Raw genomic sequence first — 9,281 nt, forward strand, 5'->3', positions numbered from 1 at the left:
GTTCTCCTTACTCTCACGGGCCTTACTTTTTATCCTACACTGGAATTTCAGCGAGCCCACAGGATTGACCCCCTCCACCAGAACATGGCAGAGAGGCGCTGTCCAATTGTAGCATGCTTTCTACTTCACAAACAGGTCTGCCAACTACTACTAGCAAATAGGGTGCATGGCCTATATTGCCATAACGGTCAAGAATTTCGTATTGCTGTGGACTTTTCCTGTGAAACAAATGAAAAGGGAAAGCATTCCTTGCACTACGGCCTCAGCTGCACCATCTGAACATTAAATTTGAGCTCTTCGAACTAGCCCGGATGTTGATAATGGTAGATGGTAACTCCAGGGGCGTTTTTGAGCCTACGGACCTACGTTCTTTCTTGAATGGCCTTTCTGCCCAACCCATGGACCATTAATCTGCGGACCTGCTGTCAAATCCCTCCATGTTCAGTGTCCCCACCGACCCACGGACACTGACCCTGGTGACCTTCGCACCTACTTCGCGGCGCAGAAAAGGGGAGGTCTCAGGATAGCAGAGAAATGGCTCTTCAGGCAGTGGCAGACATTACCCAGGGACTGCACAGAGACAAATCGGGGTCCCCCTTGAAGCCCCCGCCACCTGCCCACTGATATACTGATATATTTCCTGGGGACATTTGCTGAACCACCTGCAGACTGTCACCGGACATCCGGAATGCCCATCCGCTGAGCGCTAAGTATCATGCATATATTTCTCTGCTATTTTGTCATTGCTATCAGTGTTCTTAATATTGTTGCTGTTATTGCTGTTCTTGCCGTATAGATTGCCTTGTTGGGGATCCCCCCAAGCTCGGTCTCCAGATCGATGCCCTTGGGGCCAGAACATAGTGGTTATTATGAACCTGCCACTTTGTTAGCTTCTTGACAATTGTTTATTAGTGTACTGTTCTCCTATGAGCAATCTCTGTCTCTATGTTCAAGGTTCTGTTATCCCATAAGGTACAGTGTCCCTCTGCCAGCTCTTTCCTGCTATGTTGCATCTCCCTCCTGGCCTACCAGGCTGATGACAAATAGGGACTCCTTCCCCCTCCACCCCCTATATTCTCAGGAATTTGCCTCTACTTCTTTGCCCACATGCCTCTGTCCTCAGCCACCATGTATCTGTAAGTACATCACTGCTCCTCAGGGGGCACCTCTGAGGATACACCCTTTCCATCCTGGTCTGCCATAACCTTCGCTATCACCCAGATCTACGGGTCCACCTGCATTTAAACCTGGGCCCCGTGTTCTTCACCCCCCACCCCTATGCCAACTCCCCCTCCCCCCCTTTTTCTCCTCCCCCCTCCTTCTCCGATAGCTTACTTTTCCTCGCCCCCCACTGCTGCCCATCCTCTGTACTTTACTATATCCCTTTTTCTGCTGGTGCCACTAGCTCTGTGAAAATCTAATGGTCGGGCCTCGTTATTTAGGCTCATTTCCTCCCCTTCCCCCATTCCCTGTCATCCCCATCTCCCCCTCCCCGTCAGTTCTATTCCACTCCCTTTCACTCCCCTGCTCCCTGACTCCCAGCTTCCCCACCTTCGTTCCAGTGCTGTAGTTTCCTTTTCTTCCCATCAGCTCCTTGCCTGCCACTCCCCTCGCGCTCGCCAGGCAGCAGGCTTCACAGGCTTAGACCCACAGTTTAACAGAATTTAGCTCACATAGGGCACCCCTCCTGATCACATAGTGAACTTAGGCAACCTCTTCTTCACTCTCTGTGAGCCTTGTAACTACTTCTCCTCTTTCCTCTCTGTTTCGGTCTTTTCTCATTCCCTCCCCTTACCACCCTTTTTTCTCTTTTCCCCTTTCCTCCTTCTCTTCTCTGACTGGTTTCTATCCCCTGAGTGAGACCGTGGATCCCTTCCCTGCCTACCCTTCCCACCCCACCCCCTTTTTTCTTTTTGACATGTATTCCGACATAGTAAGTCCGAATCACCTCTTCGTGTTTTCAAGTCCCTGCAGTACCCATTTTACTCTTGCAGACCACTATGGCAGTCCCTGGAATGGGGACCGTCCTGCCACTGATAACAGTATTGTGGAATGTTAATGGCCTCACGCACTATATCAAAAGACAGAAGGTCCTCTCCTGTTTGCAATCCAAACGTACAGACATTGCCCTCCTGCAAGAAACACATCTCTCACCCTTGGAATCTGAAAAACTCTGCTGTGACTGGGTAGGACGAGTACTGTATAGTGGTTGCCTGCCATCAACATCGGAAGGCTCTGGCTCTGTGCGCAAATGTGGGGTCGCGATTCTTCTTCGCCGTTCCTTACGGTTTAAGGTACTCAAGTCATGGTCCGATCCGGATGGTCGATATATTCTTAACAAACCCAAACTTGGAGATCAAACACTTTGCATTCGGTCCCTTTATGCCTCTAAGGGCTCCAAGCATTCCTTCTTTCTATATTTAAACTGCCTCTTGACAGAGATCGGAGCCTCCCAATATTTCCTTGGTGGAGATTGGAACCTGGTGTGAGACCCGATTCTTGGTAAAACGGGCGGATTGGACATTGGCAACAACGCGGGCAGAGCACTATGGGGAGACGTAATATCAGACAACGGGCTGGTAGATCATTGGCGCCTTACGCATCCGCTCGACCGGGAGTACAACTTTATATCACCGGTTCATGGGACACAGTCCCGGCTGGACTACTTTCTCATCTGTCACATTCTGGTCCCCCTGGTCAGAGAATCCCGGATACTGGAAGCAGTAATCTCCATTCATGCCTCGGTTTGTTTGGCGCTAGACTTGGGCCTTGCTTCTCCCGGCCGCAAACCATGGCGCCTAAACACATCACAAAATCATACGCCGCAGGGCAAAGATCAACTACATGCCCATGTCTCTGCCTACATAACTGACAATAAAGGTTCTGTCTCGTCTCCTCAGGTCTTCTGGGCTGCGGCAAAGGCGACAATCAGAGGACAACCTATGAGAGACACAGCCCTCACCAACGCCCAGAGACACTTCCGTCAACGAGAACTGGAAGGACACTATACTGTGACTCCCTCCCTGGCTACGCGCTGCCGTCTTGAGACGGTAAAGATGGAGCTCAATGCTTTATACACCTCCCAGGCAGAGTACGCCCTTCAGAGGAGGAAGGGCAGACACTATGAGCAGGGTGAACAGACAAGATGATTGATGGCGGCCCAACTGCGTCAGCGGGAGGCAGCGCTCGCCATCCCTGCCATTCGGGATACTGATGGGGTGCTCCTCACACGCCCACAGGATATAGCTGGTGCATTTGGACACTTCTATTGGACCCTTTATACCCCAAAAGGACCATGACAGACTAGCTGTGTTCATTGAGGAGGCCCGGATACCTACTCTCACTGCGGGGGGCAAAGGGCTACTGGGAGGAGAGATCAGCAAGGAAGAGATACTGCATGCTATATCCACTATACCCTACCACAAAGCCCCAGGAGAGGACTGATTCCCAGTGGAATATTACAAATGGATGGGAGCAGATACGGTGGACTCCCTCTATGAAGCCTTTCAGGGTGCGGAAAATACAGGATCTCTGCATCCTATTTCTAACAGGGCGTCCATAGCGGTCCTCCCAAAACTGGGGAAGGACCCCTTATTATGTGGCAGTTATTGTCCCATTTCCCCCCTCAACTGGGATGTTAAGATACTGGCTAGCGTCTTGGGGACCCGCCTTAAAAAGATCATTTCATCTCTTATCCATCATTCCAAGGTGGGTTTTGTACCTGGATGCTTCTCTAGAAACCATCTTTGCACCCTGGCACAGGCTCTCTGGGTTACCAGAGATTCCAGATAGGAGGCACTGGCTGTCTCCCTTAATGCTGAGAAGGCCTTCGATAGGATCGAATGGTGGTATCTCTTTGAGACCCTGAAACGCTTTGGCCTGGGAGAAGGGTTCATTGCCAATGTCTGTTGGCTGTACGACTCACCCACGGCACAGGTCAACTGTGGGGGATTCTTCTCTGACGTGTTTTCCATCAAACGAGGAACCCGGCAGGGCTGCCCACTGCCGCTGCTGCTATTTCTCCTGCCAGTTGGGCCTCTATGGCAGCTTATATCCGACGGTCACCCCTCATAGCTGGAATTCCTATCCTGGGAGGCCGCTCCATGATTTACTTGTAAGCCGACGACATATTACTCACACTCACAGACCTCTCACTCTCCCTCCCAGCACTGCGTGCTATCCTGGCAGAATTTGAAGCACTATCAGGATAGAAAATAAACTGGGATAAGAGTAAAGCTCTACCCCTCTCCCCGGTGACCACGAGCACAGCTCTAACGGCCCTCCTGATTTCCTGGAAACAATTGTGCCTTAAAAATCTGGGGATCCTTGTCAATAGGGGCCTAGGCCACATGATACATGAAAATCTGGAACCTTTGCTTGACCGCACCAAATGGGATTTGGAAAAATGGTCCCAATTGGGGCTCTCCCTATAGGGGAGGTTTCAAGCTGTAGGCATTGTCACCCTGCCACGGTTCACCTATGTACTAGGGATGTTACCGCTATTAGCACCTCTGCCAATGCTCAGGAAGGTAGATGCCTACATATGTAAATTTGTGTGGGGATCTATTACACTGCAGCTTTCCATAGCTAAACTCATTGCGCGGCGGGAATGCGGGGGACTGGGATTGCCTTCCATAGAACACTATGTGCTGGCACTACACCTTTCTCAGCTGGTCTTCTTGCTCCTGGGTGTATCAGACCCACCCCTATGGGTCAAGACAGAACGAGTACTTTCGAATATGCCGCTGGGCCTGGATGGCTTTAGAGTCCCCAGCCACAACCAGCTCGTCCATTAGTACAGACCATGGTGCACTCTTAGCATCGGGCTCACCGCCTTCTGGGAGTGGATCCGTGGATTCATACACATGCGCCACTCTGGGGCAATGCTGGTTTACTTATCGGGGGAAAGTTGTTGACTGGGAGGACTGGTGGGCTAAGGGCATCCTACCCATCAATCAACTTCTAGATAATGGGACACTGAAATCGTTCCCGGCTTTACAAGCTGAGTTTGGGCTTCCCGGCCACTGCTTTTGGCAACACCAACAGCTCTCACACTGTCTCTGGAGTCAACTGGGGACCTGCCCGTTGACTCTACAACATTCACCGGTGCTCGAGTATTTACGAACCTTGGGTTCTCTACGGGGAGTGACGTCAGGGCTACACAATCTACTGAATCAGCATCTATTCTCACTGCTCCTTCTAACCTCACTTAGGGCCAGATGGCAAACTCAATTGCAGGTAGATTATGATATGGAAGAGTGGACTGACCTATTGGAGGCGCAAGAGCGGGGGACTCGAGATGCAAGAATGAAATTTTGTCTTTTCAAAACCTTGCACGACTGGTACTGGATGCCCCAAAAGCTCAGAACAGCTAGACTATTGCCCCACACAACTTTCTGGCGCTGCCCCCACCTGCGTTGCGACTTACTACATATACTATGTGACTGTCCTAATATCCAACCATACTGGGAGGCAGTTGGGGTCCCGTTGAGAGAGAGCTTGCCCCTACCACCTTATCTCCCGAAAACCCTGCTCCTCTTGCATGATACTGGCGATATCCAAGGTATGTCCCGCATACATCTCCGCCTCTTGCACATAGCGCTGGCCACAGCTAAACTTTGTATTCTTTGGCACTGGTGTGCGGCAATGGCCCCCTCACACGATGAATGGCTGTAAGCAATGTTCCAAACAGCTGCCCATGAACGTATCATTTACAACTTACAGGACAGGACAGAGATATTTCTACAAACATGGGCCCCCTTTGTCCGACTAGCGAATGGTTGAACCTCCCACTCATTCCTCTTTCCTTCTCCCTCTCCCCCATCCCTCTGCCTCTCCCCCCCTTCTCCTCCCCTCTCTCTCTATCACCCCCTCTCCCCGATCACGCGCGCTCACTCACTCTTTCCTTCTCCACCTCCTTCTCTCGCTCTCGTTTTTTCATCCTCATTCTATTTCTCTAGCCCTCTTTTCTCTCTGGACCCCCCTTTTTATCTCCCTTTCTCTTCCTCTCCCTCCCTCTTTCGCTCTTCACCTCTTTCCTTTTTATCCCTCCCCTTGCCCTTTTTACTTACACCCTCTCCTCACCCCTTCTCTATCTCTCTATATCTCTCCTTCATACATGACCGTCTCCTCTGTTTCTATAATAAGACATCAGCTCCCAGCGATTAATACTATCCCTCTGACGCCCCCACCCCCTTCGTCGGGCTGTTGAATATTGCTGCGACACTCACATACATGGGGTCCTGGACCGGTTATTGATGCCCACTCTCCTCCCATCAGTTGGGTAACCAAGTGATCCCTCTGGCCTACTGCTCCTATGAGTTTTGGCATTGGGCCTTGCTCTCTTCCTCTGCCTGTGGCCAGCAGTGTCACCTCCTAGTACCTGGCCTTTACCGCGGCTTGCAAAATTGGGGGCCTGGCCCACGCCCTCCTCTAAGCTCACTCTTATTTCGCTCAGTTTTTATAAAATTATGGCATTGCAGGTTCTTGCTGAGGTTACGGCTACTGTTCACGATCTGGACATATTGCTACTGGAGGAGGCTTGTTATTGTGTTGTTCTGCTCCCTCGTTCTGCTTCTTTATTATGCTTCTATGTGATGTGAATGCCATGCATAACACTGTTTTCTTGTTTGTAATTTTCAATAAAGAATTGCGAAACAAAAAATATAAATGCACCCAGAGGGCACCTTAGAGGTGCCTCCTGAAAATCATACCAACTGCTGATGATCTCACTCACTGGTTCTGGCCAACTGTCACCACCAGACGCACATCTGTCTTCAAAGGGTGAGAGCCTCTGCTCTCAAGAGGTCAGAAAACAAAAGCCTGTCTGGGCTAGGGTGTTACACCCTTTCCCACAGGATGACTTGCATTCCAAGGTTGGAGCTTTAAAGAAGCCCACCACCTTTGATATGGAGAACTGGCCTTCCTCAGAGGAAGATGCCAACCCCTCCCCCAGTCCCAGGGCCCATCTGGCACCTGGGCAGGCAGGAAAATCAGCTATGCAGGAGGTGTGTCACACTTCCAGACTGGGAACACCCCTAGGGAGGCCAGCATGAAGTGGACACCACTTTAGAAATTTCACCATCTTGCGTGTGGTGGAATTTAGGAACTCTGGTTAGGGTGATGCACACTCCACACAGGAAGTAGTCATCAAGGGGGGTTAGTGACCCGAAGGGTAAGTAGCCCAGTGGTTAATACCTTTCACTCCCCGTTATGTCCCCTAAATTGAGTATTTAGAGGACACCACTGATACCAGATCATCAGATCTTTCCTGGACCCAAAAGAAGAAGTGGACAAGAAGACTGCTGTACCCAAGGAGCCCGAGTGACTTGGCGTCAACCCTGCCAGCCTGTCTGCTATTCTCGGCCCTTGAGGAGCAACTGACCTGTCCTGCCGCCTCCAAAAAATGGGGAGAGCTGCCAATGCTTTGTCAATCTCCAGGAGGGACTCCCTTGGAGCAGAGGAGCTGCTCCCCTGCATCCACAGGCACCCAAGAAAAACCTGAGAGGACCGGGACTGCCAAAAACCCAACGACGGACATCACCACTGCACCTGAGCTGCCTAGCTTGTGTTGAATTGGGGCAACGGTTTCAGCTTAGTCCCCAGGCCCTCCAGAAGAGAATCTCAACCTGTGCTCACCGACTGTGGACTTCACCACAGTGTCTGAAGACTGTTTCTGCAGACCCCCCTGCAACCACGAGTGACCAGGAGACAAAACCCGACGCCCTAGGACACCTCTGCACTCATCCGTCCCAGACTCAGTACAGAAGAACCAAGGGTTTCCCCACATCTCCCTGCCGTGTGAGACCTAAGCCCACTTGTTGGCTTAGTCAGACGGGACCCCACAGTTCACACCTGCAGAGTGCTTCAGAGGCCCTCCCTGTAACCGCAAGAAACTCCAGTGTTGGACCCAACACCAGAAGACACTTCTGCACCGTGCCCTACAGAACGAGGAGGAGTGGACTGACAGTGTCCCCACGTGTCCAAGGACTTCAAGGTTGTAGCTCCCCTGTGGGTTCCACAGGACTGTCCTTCCAGTCCACCCCTTCAGTGACTTTGTAACCGGACAGATCCCCATAGAGTTGAATGGGACACAAGGTGCTGTAACACACCCCGGACGCGCCAGAGCTCCCTGAGGTGACCTGTTGGTGTGGCCTAGGACCTTGTTCCGTACTCACCTCAAGTCCAGAAGAACAGACGCTGAGTGCCTGAGTGCCTGAATGCAGTGTCTGTTTTTCCTCCATAAGATAACATTGGGCACCCAAGGCTGAAAAGCACCTCTGCACCCGGATGCCCCAGTACCTCCCAAAGTAAACTGTTGGTGCTGCCTTAGACCTTGGCCCATACTTACCTTAACTCCAGAAGAACAGTCCTATATGTCGTCGCTAAGTGCCTGCATGCAGTCCATGTTTTTCCCCCATAGGATAACATTGGGCACCCAACGCTGAAAAGCAACTCTGCACCCGGACGCCTCAGTGCCTCCCAAAGTGAGCTGTTGGTGCTTCTTTGGACCTTGCCCTGTACTTACCTTAACTGCAGAACATTGGTCGTGTAAGTCATTGATAAGTACCAGGATGCAGTATATGTTTTCCCCCATAGGATAACATTACAGCTCCAAAAATTGCACTGTCAGCTTGTGAAAAATATAAAAAATCATAGCTCAAAAAGTACTCACCTGATTCTGGTGATCTTAGTATCAAATTTTACATAAAACTATGGCCCATATTTATACTTTTTGACGCAAAACTGCGCTAACGCAGTTTTGCGCCAAAAAAATTTGCGCCGGCTAACGCCATTCTGAAGCACCATGCGGGCGCCATATTTATTCAATGACGTTAGCCGGCGTTAGCCGCCGGCGCTGTCTGGTGTGCGTTAAAAAAAACGACGTACACCAGGCAGCGCCGGCGTAGGGGGAAAATGGCGTATGGGCGTCCAGAAATGGTGCAAGTCAGGCTGAGGCAAAAAAATCGCCACAACCCGATTTGCGCCATTTTTTTACGACGCCCATCCCCCATTGAAATGACTCCTGTCTTAGCAAAGACAGGAGTCATGCCCCCTTGCCCAATGGCCATGCCCAGGGGACTTCTGTCCCCTGGGCATGGTCATTGGGCATAGTGGCATGTAGGGGGGCACAAATCAGGCCCCCCTATGCCACAAAAAAAAATACTTACCTGGACTTACCTTAATGTCCCTGGGGTGGGTCCCTCCATCCTTGGGTGTCCTCCTGGGGTGGGCAAGGGTGGCAGGGGGTTTCCCTGGGGGCAGGGGAGGGCACCTCTGGG

This window comes from Pleurodeles waltl, chromosome 5 (genome assembly GCF_031143425.1).
Source record: "Pleurodeles waltl isolate 20211129_DDA chromosome 5, aPleWal1.hap1.20221129, whole genome shotgun sequence".
NCBI classification, from domain to species: Eukaryota; Metazoa; Chordata; class Amphibia; order Caudata; family Salamandridae; genus Pleurodeles; species Pleurodeles waltl.